General features: G+C 39.6%; 1 protein-coding gene across 2 annotated transcripts in view; it reads left to right on the top strand.

The window, feature by feature from the left end:
- LOC126374309 (semaphorin-1A) overlaps positions 1–15,241 on the top strand; it is a 91,995-nt gene that overhangs the window by 48,738 nt on the left and 28,016 nt on the right. For both annotated transcript variants that reach the window (XM_050020877.1, XM_050020868.1), the window contains one exon: positions 3,376–3,438. The gene's annotated coding sequence lies outside the window, so the exon portion shown is untranslated. The remainder of the gene's footprint in view (positions 1–3,375; positions 3,439–15,241) is intronic.

Here is a 15,241-nt window from a genome sequence, read left to right as displayed (position 1 = left end):
TGTGATACGCATTTTATCATTTTTTGACCTGTTTTATGTACTCTACTTACGAATCAGCCTATTTTGCTCATCTCTCTGTTTACACCACAAGATAATTAATTAAAACATAACTTTGCACCTATATTCCGCTTCATGACTTTCCAAGTTCAACCATATTTGCGGCAACTGGTTACATGGCGTAAGAAAAACGATTTTCTTGCTCGTGATATTTCCTTGGAGATGCAAAGCAATTTTCTGCTAGAGATAACCTCGCTAAACGGGTTTCCTCCACTCACACTATTTATTCAAACGCGACACCTATATTTCCGTATTAAGTACCTTAACTTAAGTCGATAAAGTTATAATATTTAATTCCACATTCAATGACCGCATTATTTAGGTTAAATCATAATAAAGTCGACCTGCAAGTATATACCGTTAGTATAAATAATGATTGTTCGCGCGACTTAAATTCCTTTCGAATATCATAACACGGTAAGGTAAACATTGAAATACTTCTGACCGCGTAGAACATCCGAAATAACAAGTGTAGAGTAACGGGCAACATCTGGCATTATAAAAAAGTACTTGGAACGTTTAAAATTTAGGAAGGGATCTCAATGAAAGCAAATTATTCTTCGCCTTAAATTTCCGCAAACAGCTCGAATGTTTAGATCAAGCTTTCAGGGCACAAAACAAATAAAAATGTCCCTCTGAACGGCTACAGTGAGTAATGGCCGGACACTAAACATGTTAGTGCAGCCATAAAGAAACATGTAACTACCCTGTAGCTACAATCAAAATTGAACGTTTTATTTCTTCCTGCAATCGAGCTTACTGCAGGCTTGAAGCCTCGTTACGGTTACTTTCGTCCATTAGAAACAAAAACAATACTATCACTTCCTATGTTTGACCCCGCGAGTCATACTCCCGATTGATTTGGAGCGAGGCTCGTTTTGAGTACTTACAATCATTAAAGCTTATGAACCTTAGTCACTTGTTCCTAAAAAGGAGCCAGCGATCAAAAGGCCCTCGGGCGGATAAATTACTTTCCAATACCGATTTCTCCTTACATTTTCAAAACAACGCTATTGTTTTCTTGCTCATGACATTATAATGGCAGCTTAATATTTGTTTAGAAAGTCTAAAGTAGTAATTTTTGTATGAAATTCAAGCATTTTGAACTCTGAATTTGAGTATAAAATCAAACTTTTTACTTAAACAGGGAGCAGTAGACAGTCTGCCAGTTGAAGTCACTTTTTCTGCAAAGTACTTTGGAAGTGGTACGTGAGCATCGTGATAGAGATTTGCATGTCGATGTGAACTCGCGATAAAAACTGTCGGAAGACGTCCACTGCACTTGACTGCTTCTGGACACTACACTATGTTTATCTACTTCAGCGTTAACCTACATACAAAGAAAAACGAACTTAAAATGTTTACTTTATTTTTTTTATTTGAAATTTGTGACGCTCTGGGTGCATAATCTAATACATCAACCAACAATCAACAATCAGGGTGACTAATGTAAAATATACCTACGAAAAATATATTATTATTATTATACTCACCTTATTATCTTATATTTTTAGATATCTATTTAGTTATGTATTATATTTAAGAGGTTTAATACAGTAAGACGTTATTTACATACTTACATGTCATCAACTTTTATTTATATTCAAGTTGACGTTACGTAACTTAAAGTATCTTACTAAGACTCGGTAAGTTGTCGAAAGTACTCCAACGTAAGTAGCTACCTACTTACTTTCCCCAGTCGTACTTCAGCTTTAGATGTCGAACTGTATATCCTTACTACACCGCACACGTTTTAAGACGGTTGCTGCTGTGTCGACGCCAATTCATTGATGTTATGTGCAAAGGAACTCTCGCAGGTCTAACAAGATAACGTTCAGGTATCGTAGGATCATGACGTGTGGCGTAACCCGAATAACCGCAGGGCTCAAGTCGAAAGCGAGATTAGCCGAATTAAGGTATTATGCCGGCATCGGCGTTCCGAGGTATTTCCCATGAGGCGGCTAAATCACGCATTTCATGGCTACGTCAGGCACAAACAGCTTGTTCCAATGTTCCCAGAAAATCACGGCATTGTTCGAATTCATTATGGGAACACCTTTGTGTTTTCCTGGTATATAAGACGCTCGATACGATCTGCGAGCATCGCTGAGCTACACTGAATAATTATATTAAACGTTTCGGCTTGTACGTGCTGTGCAGTAAATAAATACATTTTCCAATCCAATTTTGCAACGAAACTAGCGCACCTTAGCATAAAGGGAAACATAACGTTACGAACATAGCGAAACTTTGTAGTTTTGTTTCTTTGTATAACAGTAATATTCAGAATAGGAAAGTGCTCACACACCTGTGATCTACCTCCACTTTTAGCCAGCTATAAAATACGGGCAGCGGTCTGACGAAGGACGAAATGGAACATTCGAAAGCCGTTCCCCAAGGGTTGGTAGGGTCTGCTGTAATGACGTCACATCAGCGTCAGCGCCCACTAAGAAAATTACGAGCGTAGTGCTTTTAGTTGAGTTATGATTCCATTTAACGATCATCATGGAGCCCGGGACACACTATAAAAATGTCTAAACGTACTTACCCTAGCTCCGAAAGCCCGATAGTTTGCGTCGTTACATTTCTTTTGGCTCGGGGCTATCGGAACGTGTCTATTCAGTGAAAGACCTAATAAAATAGGTGTGAAAGTTGCACACTCTAAAAATAAACTGTAACTACTTACTTATTAATTTGAGTCAGGTCTGCTCACAATGGCGAACCAATTTCTAAACGAATTGCGTTTGTAAATACCTCTTTATTTATTTTGTTGATTACGTCGCTATCTCATATTTCAAATCTCTGAATAAATCTAGAATTGCGAACAAGAAGTAGGTACATTGAATTCATTAGGGCACGTAAATTAATACCATAGTAGGTATAGCTAAAGCCGTTTATTAAAATTAAACTCGGCCTGGCGTGGAACTAGGAAGATTAATGGTCCCTTGAACACGGAGTTATGTAAAGAGCAAATGGAGTGGGCCAGACGGCCCACCGCCTGGCATCATTCCAAAATCAATTGTGTCCCTGATATCACGATATCCTGCACATAAATCCCACCTATAGTACACCCGGGTGCATGACCTCATATAACTACGTATTTAACACAATTAAAATATATAATGAAGTGAGAAACTTCACCAGCAGTTCAAGACCATTAATACTTTATAGCTGATTAAATATGCATTACTACTCGGTTTGCAGTATAAACGTTTACTCATTATTACAAAAATAATTGTATATTCCACTCTGAAATGAAACAGCGCGTTACTCACTCTGTTATTACTAACATTGTTAAAATTAAGGTTTTTGTTACAGGTGAAATGTTTACACCCCGGAAATTACCGTGAAATAAGTGGAACAGCTTGAATAACGAACCCGGTAAGTTAATACTCCCAAACTTTTATATTGCAGGCAATAAATCCACTTTGAAGACAATGTAAAAACTCACAATTGTAAATAGAGTGTGATGAATGAAATGGTTACGTTTCCCAATTTTTCTCACGGGGCGGGTAAAAGAAATAAACTGAGTGGGGCATGGAAACGTGACGTCACGGGGCGGCGGCGGCCGCGCGGTGGTGCGGCGGTGTGGCCCAGGCGGGCCGACGTGTAATTCACAATACACTTGCTGTGAGACAAGTTGGTTAGAGTTCGCAAGCTTCAAGTTATATTATTCCCAGCGGAGTGAAGCAAATAGGAAACAAGCAATAAAAATAGTTCCGAGCATCCGTCGGCCGGGGACGAATTCCGACCAAAATTACGTGAGCAAATTAGACATTCCGGGACATAGCTGCTGGAATAATTGGGACCCCCACAGGCCGCTCGTTTGTTGTACTAAGTACGTGCTTTAATGCGCTCCGGCCGACTCACACGGCATATTTGTACTTGTCTCATCTAGTTGATTTATTATCAATATAGATGTAATACTTGGCCCAACCCACAATCACCGCGGTCCCTCGATCTAGATTAGACCCGTATTTAGCTTAAAGCTCAAAACTATACCAGCGTGTCCATAATAATTCTGTACTCGGTGTTTTTATGACTTTTCTAATTGAAAGAATAAACAAGTATTTTAACCTATTAAGGAAGATATAATTTTACATAATAGCGAATTAATATACGGAAAATAATATTGTGTTTAATTTTGCATAAAACCAAGGCAGTTTCGCAGTCTACCTACAATTTACACCATTTAGAGCACTGACCGGTTTCTCGGCTATAAAGAAAAATGTCATCAAGATAAAGTAATGTTTATTGTCACCACGAAAACCTGTCGAAATTTAGTGTAGCTAACTGTAGAGCTTTATAACCTAATGGCATTAATCAGAGGCTACCTGTTCCGTAGAGTGTTCTCTAATGAAAGCTATACACACCTGTTGGTAATAAAACTGGATTTTTTCATTATCGCATTAGTTTAAAGCGATCGGTAATTTCGGATAAAATGTAACAGGATTGGTACCTATTCACTCGTGCTAAGCCGTACGCCTACGGCTTCACCCATACTAATATGTTTATTGGGGCAGCTAGACGAGTCGTTATGGGAACAAGCTCCAATTGTATTTGCGTATTTCATATAGACGTATTTAAGTACTGAAGTCTGAATTTTAACAACAATTTCGAGGTGTGCACATTGTTTCTTAGGAATCATCATAAATAGTAAAAGTTGTGATCGTCGATCCTTTTGAAACCCTTTTTTACTTCCTTGGGAGCTTTATTTTCATTTCGGTGGAATATCCGAGGATTTTCCTTACGGAGGCTGGCAGGCTGCCGCACGCATGATCGGCCATAATGAAAACTATCTGATCGCCGCGGGCCCGCTCGCATTCCCATCAATAACAATCCGCGCAGATCCCTTGCCGTCCGCAAAAGCCACGCCGACAATTTGTCCCGGACTTTATTCAACCGGATATTTTATTCTTTCAGGTAATTTTCTTCTGCGACTGGGATTTTGGACGTTTCATTCCGTAAGATCTACGGTGCTTACATGATTCGTAACAGGCTCTCGCACAGTGCTACTGTTATGAACTGAAATCTGAATGTAACATTAATACATCTGCAGCCGCATTGTTTAGAAACATTAATACATCCAATTAATACGGCGTGAAAGTTTGCTTAAGACAGATGATTATACAGTGACTAGGAACAATGAAGTTTGGTACACAACGTAGCGACTTAGCTTCGCATGGAGCCGGTGTAGGTAAGCTAAACACTGGAACGGCTGAGTGATATGTGTATAAACTCAGGCCGAGTTGAGTCAGCCTATGTGCCTTGATACTGCCAGCGTATATTGCGGGGCAAATTGCGCGGAAGCCTGCCAGGGCGCACGCGGGCGGGTCACGACTCCACTCCAAATCTAAAATTGATTACAAAAAAGAACACTCGACTCGACAGACCGGTCCTCGTAAAAAAACCAAACCCACTCACCATTTAAATATAATTTATTCAACATTATTATTCCATTCGTTTCTAAAAACGATCTTCGAAGGACTCGCGAAAAAAGCAAAGCAAAAAGTTCGAATCACTAATTGATAATTACCGTATCACATGGGAATAATAAGGTAAGATCTATATTGAGATTTAAATCAGATGGTAATCTACTACGAAATGAAACGACCATCAAACCTCCTTGTTAGATGTTATTAATTTGCTTTGATTGGATGCGGATAAACGAATTATTAGGTACTTATAGAGTACAAAAACAATCACTACTCTTCACCACCACCTCACGTAAAAGAAAAGTATGAATGAAATCGATATGTCAGTATTATAAACGATACAGGTGCACAGGATGTTGTAACTGTTTTCACATGTTTATGTTTTATCCGACCAATTTATCACTTTGTTAATAAGGAAATGAATCTTGCACCGAAAATGAGACACCCGTTTTAATACGTAGTTTATGTTTCTTTCAGATAATTGATTAAAGCTCTACTCTTTCTTTGTAAAAAAAAGACAAATTACATACGTGCTTATTATCTAGTTACATTACGTACAAATCAAAGTACACATTATAAGTGTGTAGGTATAATCTTCTTAGTAGGAATTCAAAAATATCACAAGACAAGTTGTGAGCCTCTAGTCTTTCTAAAGTCTAGTCAGTGTCTCTATGCATAAGTTTTATAATCGTATCCAGTAGGATACGATTATGTTCCTATACATTACTATGTATAGTACATTACTATGTTACGAATAGGAAAAACGACTATAGTCGTTTGCAAAATATTTGTGTGTGTGTGAATTGTGAATTCAATACATATTTTTATGTCTCATAATTATCATCAACTATACTAACTATTTGCTAGGTAAGCGTGATCCACCCTAAACCACATCATGACTTACCATCAGGTGAGATTGTGGTCAAATGCGAACCTATTTTATTAAAAAAAACTGATTTAGTGCCAGCTAGAAACAAGCCATCCAACACACTTGCACCGTTACCTAGTTATTATATTCCCATCGCTAAATTAACAAGTTTGTCGCGGTCGATAAAAATAACTAATTTATTCAAATTTTTATATTTTCTGAGGTCATCGACTGGGATACAAATACGGTAATTTTTGCAAAAAAACACAAGTCTATTTTTGGTTCTAAAATTATCTTTTTCCTAATAGGCCAAGACATTAAAACGAGTGCGTTTAAAAATAAATTTTGATTTCAGAACCGAAACAATACAAAATATGATTTACATTCGCTATTTAAACAGAACCATACATGTGTTACTTATTTATTAATATTCCATTATCGCGGGCATAAATTAATACTTTAGTAGCTTCCATAAACCGCCGTTTACGGAAGCAGCTGCATGAGTATAAGACAGTCATAAGCATAAGTTACATAAGGCTATCAGTAGCACAGTTTTATTACAATACGGTGTTCTAAACCACGCCGCCATGGCTGCCAAGATGCGGTTAACGCAGGCTGTAGCCGCAAGATCTCACAGCTTCAACAATACTTGCCTACCCTAGCAGTGGGGGACCTAGGCGATCGAGGGCCCTCCGAGGTCCATCATATGGCCCTATATACCTACTCATACGTACATACATACAATCGTAATGCTTATTGATTTTAAGATTATTCGTTATAACCTAAATTATACATAGGTGTTCTAATGTTATTATCATATCTACACGAATATATTAAGGGGTAGTCACAGGTACATCAATTGCTAATGAAGTAAAGCTTGGTGAGATGTGGGTGCTACATCTCACCAAGCTTTCTGTTCTGTTACACCAAAACATTATATAATGTATATCATACATAAAAAATATTCTTACATTTTTATGATACCTATTTACGTTCCGAAGTTGGGAGTAAATAATTAAAATAAAATTATAGAGTAGGCCTCTTCTCAGCGCCAAGGTACAAAGTATTAACGTAACTTTGAAGCTGGCTAAAAAAACATGGGCCCCATAGCTTCACCTCGCTACGTTGCTGGATAGCCACTGCCTACCCCAGTATTATAGCGGCACACAACATCGTCGATTTCCGTATCTTGCGGTGATGCACAATTCTCTCCACAAGCACAATAAACCAGAAATTGAATTAGAAATTCCATTAACCTGAAACAAAGGCACAAACGAGCTATGAGTTTAATAACCAGTTAAGCAGAACGAGCTCATTTATCACAAAAGAAGATGCTTGTATAAATGCTTCATATTTTATGAATGCGGTTTTTATAAATCTCTACCGTTGCCATGGTAAATGCGAAAGTGTTCGTGGTTTAAAGCAGCACGTACCTATAGAGAGTGACGCAAATGTGGGAATCCTAGAATCAGTCATATCAGAATACCTACATAGATACTAATAGGGTGAGTTATCCGTTACCATTAGTAGTCTGCGGGACAAGCCGTGTCCCGCATCCCGTCCCGCGACTAATGTAATTAGTTCATTACTTTGTCCCGGGCGTCCCGCTGTTTGTCTCCGCAGATTTATTGTGTGCCTCTTTTTCTGACTGTGAATGTGGAACTGCCTTTTTGTTGCGCTTATAACCGCTGAAAATGTTTACAGTGAATAATGACAGAGGAAACTAAAACACGCGACGGAAAATGTGTTTTAAACAGAGCTCATTGGGCTATTCTGCATGAAATAACATTTATCCCAGGTGAGATCATGTTCAAGACATGACTTTCAGACATGATTCTAGATTTACTCAGATTAGAATGTCTACTTCACGTCTGAGACACTGATTTCAATTTTATTTTTTAATTACCATTAGGTAGGATTACGGTGTGATGTTCCTAGTGACTGTAGAGGGCTGGTTGTCTGAGGATGAGGCTGTCAGATGAATACCTCCAGAATGCCAAAAACTCACTGAATTTACATATAAAGTAGTTCAATGGAGTACAAAAAACGGAAGTGATGCGATAAATGTTGACATTATAATAAAAAAAAATATAAATTCGATGTTGGGGCTGCCAGTAGGTAAGTAATGCAGAACCAAAGCGTTGATGACTTTACATTTAAAACAAAAACCATAGATCGCAATCAGTTTGCCCGTCAAAAGTAAATTAAACAATAAAAATAAGAACATTCTTGTTCAACAAAAACAGTCCAAACTCCAAACATTAAAAACAAAGTGACCTACACCAAAACACGCTTCACAAAGTAACTATAACTCATACCTACTGCATTGAACTGATTAACCTTAGTTGTGTAATCATGCGCGCATGAAAGTTTTTTGGTACAGTCGCGTGTCTCGAACTGTGAACCAGACCTTGCCGAATTAATCGGACCTTGAATTATTACGAAATGCAAGAAAAACATTTGGTAAAAAGTAAATAAATTTCCATGCAATTGTATTTCTCAGCTTCGTTCACGGTTATCTGTGGGCTGGCAGTGGGTTGAAAACCGATTAAAATTAAAGTGTAGCGAGCTGTATTGTAGAGATAAGACGGTTAAGATTGCAGCTCTTGCAAGTACCTACTTAACTGAGGTTGAAATCCATCAGGTTTGTGGTACGCTAAACAAAACAAACAGTAATATTTGTCCCGAGATGTGGTTGCGGGCTGCGGGTGCGTGAAGCCGGACTGTCCCGTTAATGAAGGTATAATGCTAATGAAGGCAACACCTGCGAGCGGGTCGTGGGACGCGCGTCGGTGGTCGCATCACATCCGTCGCAGCCTCACTAATGTGACGACCCGCCTACCTGTCATTTCAATCTGTTTATCACGCCTCAAGTTCAACACCAATGTACTGACTTTACAAGGCGTTAAAACAATGACACGTCATCTGATCTAGATTGCCTTGTTATGTATTAGTTAGTATCATTAGTTATCGCCTTTAAAATGGAGGAGCTAATATCGTTGAAGATGTATTTATATTATTACGTTACCGTCAAAAGAGTCCGATTAAATAAATCAACAGCCTGTAGCATACACTGCACAGGCGAAGCAATCAAATGTCATTGTTTTGTTCGTTTGTTCCGCTGAATATGTCACGAGACCTCGCCTCGGGTGTCAGTAAACCGTCGATTGCATTCGTGTGTGCGTAGTGAGAGTAGTACCGGCCTCATCGCTGACAGCCAATTAGCCCCGTGCCCTGTACCCCGCGCCCCTCTAACCCGCACTCACCCGCCCGTTTATCTTTATTCGACAGGATCGCCCGCGCCACTGACGCTCTCAAACCACGAGTGCCGATACGATACCGATTGAGAACCCACACTCGTCGCCAATGCGGAGCCCGCCTCCGACGCTGTTCATGACACTCACACAATCGACAGAATCACGTCCATTAAAATAAATGATTCTCAGTTAGCAGACGTGTCATTACATTTTTCAATAGATCGGCTACTACCAGGTTGATTATAGTCTAACATGTGGAATAGTATTTCTTATCTTTTAAAACACGATTTAACTGCTAAAGGTACCGAATTTGGGCTAAAGCGTCTGACACCTATAAAAGGAAATAACGTTATTATCTTCAACTGGATAGTGGAGAAGATTCCGAACGCTACCTTCGCAAAAAGATTAAAGCGAAATAGAAGGTAAATACAATAGACATGGGCCAGTGAGCAATCTACTTCGATTGTCAAGGCTATTCACCGTTCTGAGAATATCTGTTAGCGCCGTCCGTGAGTCAGTTCCTTAGCTGACTCATAGCTACATCACTCCAAGATTGTTTCCCGATAATTTGCTCTTTTACTGATCCATTTGCGTTACCACTCACATTCATTACAATCCTTTTGTCTGTTTCCCTTTCCGACAGCCGGCCAAAGCTGCAAAAAAAGGATGCCCGTTAAGTCTAATGCTGTTTCTTCTTCCCTAGGGATATAAAACGTCCATTCTACAGTATTGAATGAAATCCGAAAATGTTTATTAATATCCCCACGTGACTTAGGCTGTGACACAGTTCCATACAATTTAAAGAATTCACGTCCTCGGCAGCGAATATCTGGGCCGGAACAATTTCTAACATACGTTAAACAGCAGTTTGCGTTTGACAGAATTTACGTCAGCTTTTTCAGCTGGTGCAACGATTTGATTTCCAAACAATTTTTTCCATATGTAAAGCGCTGTGTTGAATAAAAATCATAAATCGAATCGTGCTCTCTTTAATAGGGCACGGTACGACATTCACTACAATTTTCAAGTCACACGTTTGTTAGAAATAACACCCATAAGTGGATTTGCGCTCAGTTGACATTCAGCGTCGCTGCAATAAAGCAGGCATTATGCAAAAACTGCGAGGCTGATGCAAGCGAATACGTCTTCGGTGTACTACGAGGTTTCTTGTGTATCTTGTCACGCCGTTCACGTGCCACCAGTGGCACTCGGGCCCACACGGGGTAAGCTACCCGAGATTAGGAACACGAAAATAAACTTGTTTATATAGAACACGCGACATCGCACTTCAGCCCTCTGAATTTTTGATGCAGGTGTGAATCTGTTGTCTCCGCGATCGAGTTGATCAAAATAAACCGTCCAAAAGAAAGAGTAAGAAATCGATAAAGTCTATACCTATGTATCGTGATTTGCGATGTACGTTTTTCGGAGAGCGAGGTCAGCTGCAAACAAACAAAAGAGTTTTGGATATGGATGGACGGTTGTCGACGTCATAGAACGACTATTAAATTTCACGACACAAAGGCGCAAAGGGTCAGCGGAATTCAGCGGAAACAATCAGGTCCAAGAAAAGATCATTTTCCCTGCGATTTCAAGTTAGCAAAACCGTTCATTAGTGCACAGTTTCATAATCAAATGAACTGGAAGTCCTCTTGTTAACTTCATTTTTGTATTACAAAATGTATTAGATATATTGTTTGAAAGAAAATGTACCAAATGTATGTTAAGTAATTCGAATGGAATAAAGACGAAGCAATAATGCATTTCGATAAAATTTATATTATAAATACAGTTGAGTGACCGCGACATTCCTGATATCCTGTGACAAAGAATCGGTGGGAAGATTAATGTTTGGACACGGCTGCTAGTAACAAATGGTGCGCGTCCCGCGGGAGCCAGGGAGTACCCGCCTGCGTCGACTCCACCGGCCGGCCCATCATTACTTTAATGGAACTTTCACAAAAATCATTCTCCAAAATTCACTTCCATAATAAAACTTTACCAATTAAGTATATTTTATTACCAGCGAAAATAAATCCAGTCGCCTAATATAAACCAAAATTACGCGATCGGAATAAATTATCAAAATATAATCATTACCAGTTGTCCCGATGAGCAAACATGGCCTGTAAATTAATTAAGCAACTAAATAGAACTAGTTAAAATTACATTGTGATTTACTATTTAGTAAATCTTTATTCAAAGCTTTGATGTCCGTTGTGAATATTATTTATTCCGATCACATTTCGCACGTGCAATGGCACATTTGCTGGTACTTGTGTTGTGCGGCGAGATAATGCTCCGGTCATGTTGCGAACCATCACGTACCCACTCATATGATAAAATATGACACCCGACACACCTATGTTATGTACTCATATTCATATAATATTCACCTGCAATAACAACTAACCTTCAGCGATTCTCGTAACCGACGCTAATTAATCAACTGGTGGACACATTATTTGAACTAAACTCTGGGTCGGTATAGATGTGTGAGGGAGGGGTTTTTTACCTTCTAGTAATTTCATAACCTTTTAAGAGTAATCGAGCGCGGTTTGCAGTGGCGTGTCGCAAGAGGTGGTCGTGGGAGAGTGTCACTGTAATATGATACTTAAGAAACCTTAACTAATGGTAATGACAACAGAAAGAGCGTCATTTAAAATAATCCTATCACCGCTTTTACCGAGCTCGTTATAAACACCATCACCGTCGATGCCTGCGGCTTCTTCCCAGACAAATTAAAGTCTTGAGAAAGTATCTCGCAGTACCTTTAAACTTTCCCATATTGAACTAAAGAGAATTTAAAAATTCTCTTTTACGTCAGCAGCAGTTGTGTTTCAATTCTTTATATCAACACAGCGGAAAAAAAGAAATCATTTTTTACAAAGTTTCGGTCGAGCTGCTGTTCTCCCGGCGAGAATTCTTTTTTTGCACTTGATTGATGACTTTTCCTAAGGCGTGACACTTTGAGGCGTTTTTCTGGCGAGTATGTCCTCAAATCCACATAAGAGTCAATTACATTTAGCGATATTTCTTGTCCAAATAATGGTTCTGCAGAGTGATCGTTAGTCAACGTTTAAATTTATTTGTCAACTTGGAATATGTTTCTTCTCTATTTATAAAACCACTGCGAAGCGACATTGACTTCAAAATGAGCAGTAGTCAGTTGTCTTAATGAACTTATTTTTGTCATTAATTAGATAATTAACGCTGTTGTTACATGATTCAAGGGTTATGTACTCTATGCCCTTGTTGAATAATGAATTGGTCTTAATATAATAGGGTCGTTACTACTCAGAGCTCGCACTAGAACAACAACTCTTCGTAAAATGAAAATATCCCTCTACGACGTTTTGTGCCCTTTTGTTATGTGGTTTGTTACTGAATGATGGATGACTTTCACGTAAAACGTCACAGCGTAAAGGAAACGGTCGTGAGCATCGTGACCTCACGCATCTTCACGAAATTCCAACTCAATTTGCTATGTACGTGCGTGAAAACTGTATGTGTTCACTGATATTACTTCCCCAGGGCTTGGGTAATCGGCCTCGTTTTATAATGACCCGACCGTGTCCTTCGTGGCCGTCGGTCAAAGGTCTTTGATGATTCAGAGTTGTTTAAAATGCATGTAATTTGTTATTCTTACAAGGTTTCGTGGGCAGACGTTGAATACGATACATATGGAGTGCACTTCGGTGAGCGTAAGGAAGTGCAGTGGCCGAGCTCGTAACGTAGTTACGACGGCGGGTCCTGCGCAGCGGCCCGGAGCGAGGGCGCCCGGCGCGCGGCGGCCCGACACGCTCCCTGCTCACAAGATAATCAGCCTTCCTCCTCCACTTCGTACGAGTAAAGACGCGTAAACTGTTACTCGCTGCAGATATAAACACTCCCGCAAAAACACACGTAGGGTCAGCTATTCTCGGCCCTCGCGTACAGACAGAACTAATACCGACGCCCCAGTTATTTATACAGTTAGCTGCAACCGTTAACTTGTGAGACCGTCTTTAATAAACGTTGAAATTAATTGCTTGAGTTTTAACGCCAGGTGGCAAATGATTTATTCCGAAGCAAGTCATTACCCGTAATTGCGGAGAACCATAACATTTTCTATGTCGCTCAAGAAGGAATAGTTCTCAAATAAGGGGTTTATTAAGCGTATAGAGCGGAGCGGTTAGATCGACAGACAAGGATAAACGATTTATTGCAACACTAGCAGCATTAAATCTGCAAGGGCAGCATTCTTGCACGCATTCACAAACCGTAAGCCATCAATTAACCTTAGAGAACCAAGGTGCCCACGGAAACTCCGTATACAATGCGGTAGGTCCTTTCAACAGCGGCCGCTTTGATAACATTATTCAAATAACTTTCTTATTTATAAATTGCGAGTTTATGATTCATCTTATCGATTACTCTACCTACTGGCCTCATAAGATATAACATTTCACATAATAAATAATCGCCAGACCTAGTTACATCTCTTACCTTCTCGTATTAGATAAATTTTCGAGCTTACAATGAGAACTGTAATATTATGTAAGTGTATCAAATCTATTACATATTTAATCTCTAACTCGAGACGGAGAGCCATAAAAAATAGCGATTGTTCAAACAGAGAAACACTTTCGAGTCCGTACAGGACAATAGTTTTGTTATTGGACAGAGGATTCGTTACAACTGATGTATAGGGTCTTCTTTTTTTGTGAACGTCGTAAATAAATAGTATCTGAGGCAACATTAAGAGAACTGATTGATATACTGTAGCACCAACCGTCTATTAAACTTGAAACGTTTTGAACTTGACTTGAGCTATTAAGTGTTATTAAGTTTTGTGTGATGGCGTGTGAGGTTGTTATAGTGCGTCTGAGGCGGGGTGTCGGAACGCGTTTGATGCATAAGTAATCAAATGAACTCCGAGCGGGTCGATGTTCCATTGCGCAGCAAGCCGTTAGCTATCTATTTAAATTGGGTTCGGATAAATTTGATGTGAAGCGGGAGCCGGCAGAGTCGACGGAGTGAGCGAAGTCAGCGGAGCCAACGAAGTCGGCTCACAGCGAACTGTCGGCCCCGAGCGTTCGAGTACAATAACAGCAGATTACACCGGTACGTGACTCAAGACCGCTTCTTTGAGTTATGTCACCCATTTCGGCGACAGTTTGATGTAATCGTCAAAGTGCATGTTAGCTGTTGGAGCTTTCTGAATGCACGGCGCGCGGCGTTATTTGTAGATATATACTATGGTTAGGTTGGTTTGGCAGCATTCCAGAGATCGATATACTCAAGATATGTAAGTTGTAGGTTCAACCCATTGATATGAGATATATTTAACTACTTACATCAATAGATATCCTTAGATATTAATGAACTGATATAGGTATATCAATGGTTAATGGCTAGATTCCGCGCCACGAAGGAAGTCCCGCGGCAGCGCTAGTGACGCAGTATGACTTGACAATTGGGTCCATTAAAATCCGCACGACTGTTTCATGGCGCAAACTCTAATATTACAGGCAGGACACTTTCAACCTGGCAAGTTAGTCAGCGAGAGGGTAATTAACTAGGTGTCCGTTATCATCGGCGGGAATATTCAATATTAATGTAGCGTGAAATAATTTGAACCG

Source organism: Pectinophora gossypiella, chromosome 2 (genome assembly GCF_024362695.1).
Source record: "Pectinophora gossypiella chromosome 2, ilPecGoss1.1, whole genome shotgun sequence".
NCBI lineage: Eukaryota > Metazoa > Arthropoda > Insecta > Lepidoptera > Gelechiidae > Pectinophora > Pectinophora gossypiella.
This window is presented reverse-complemented; position numbering and strand designations above follow the sequence as displayed.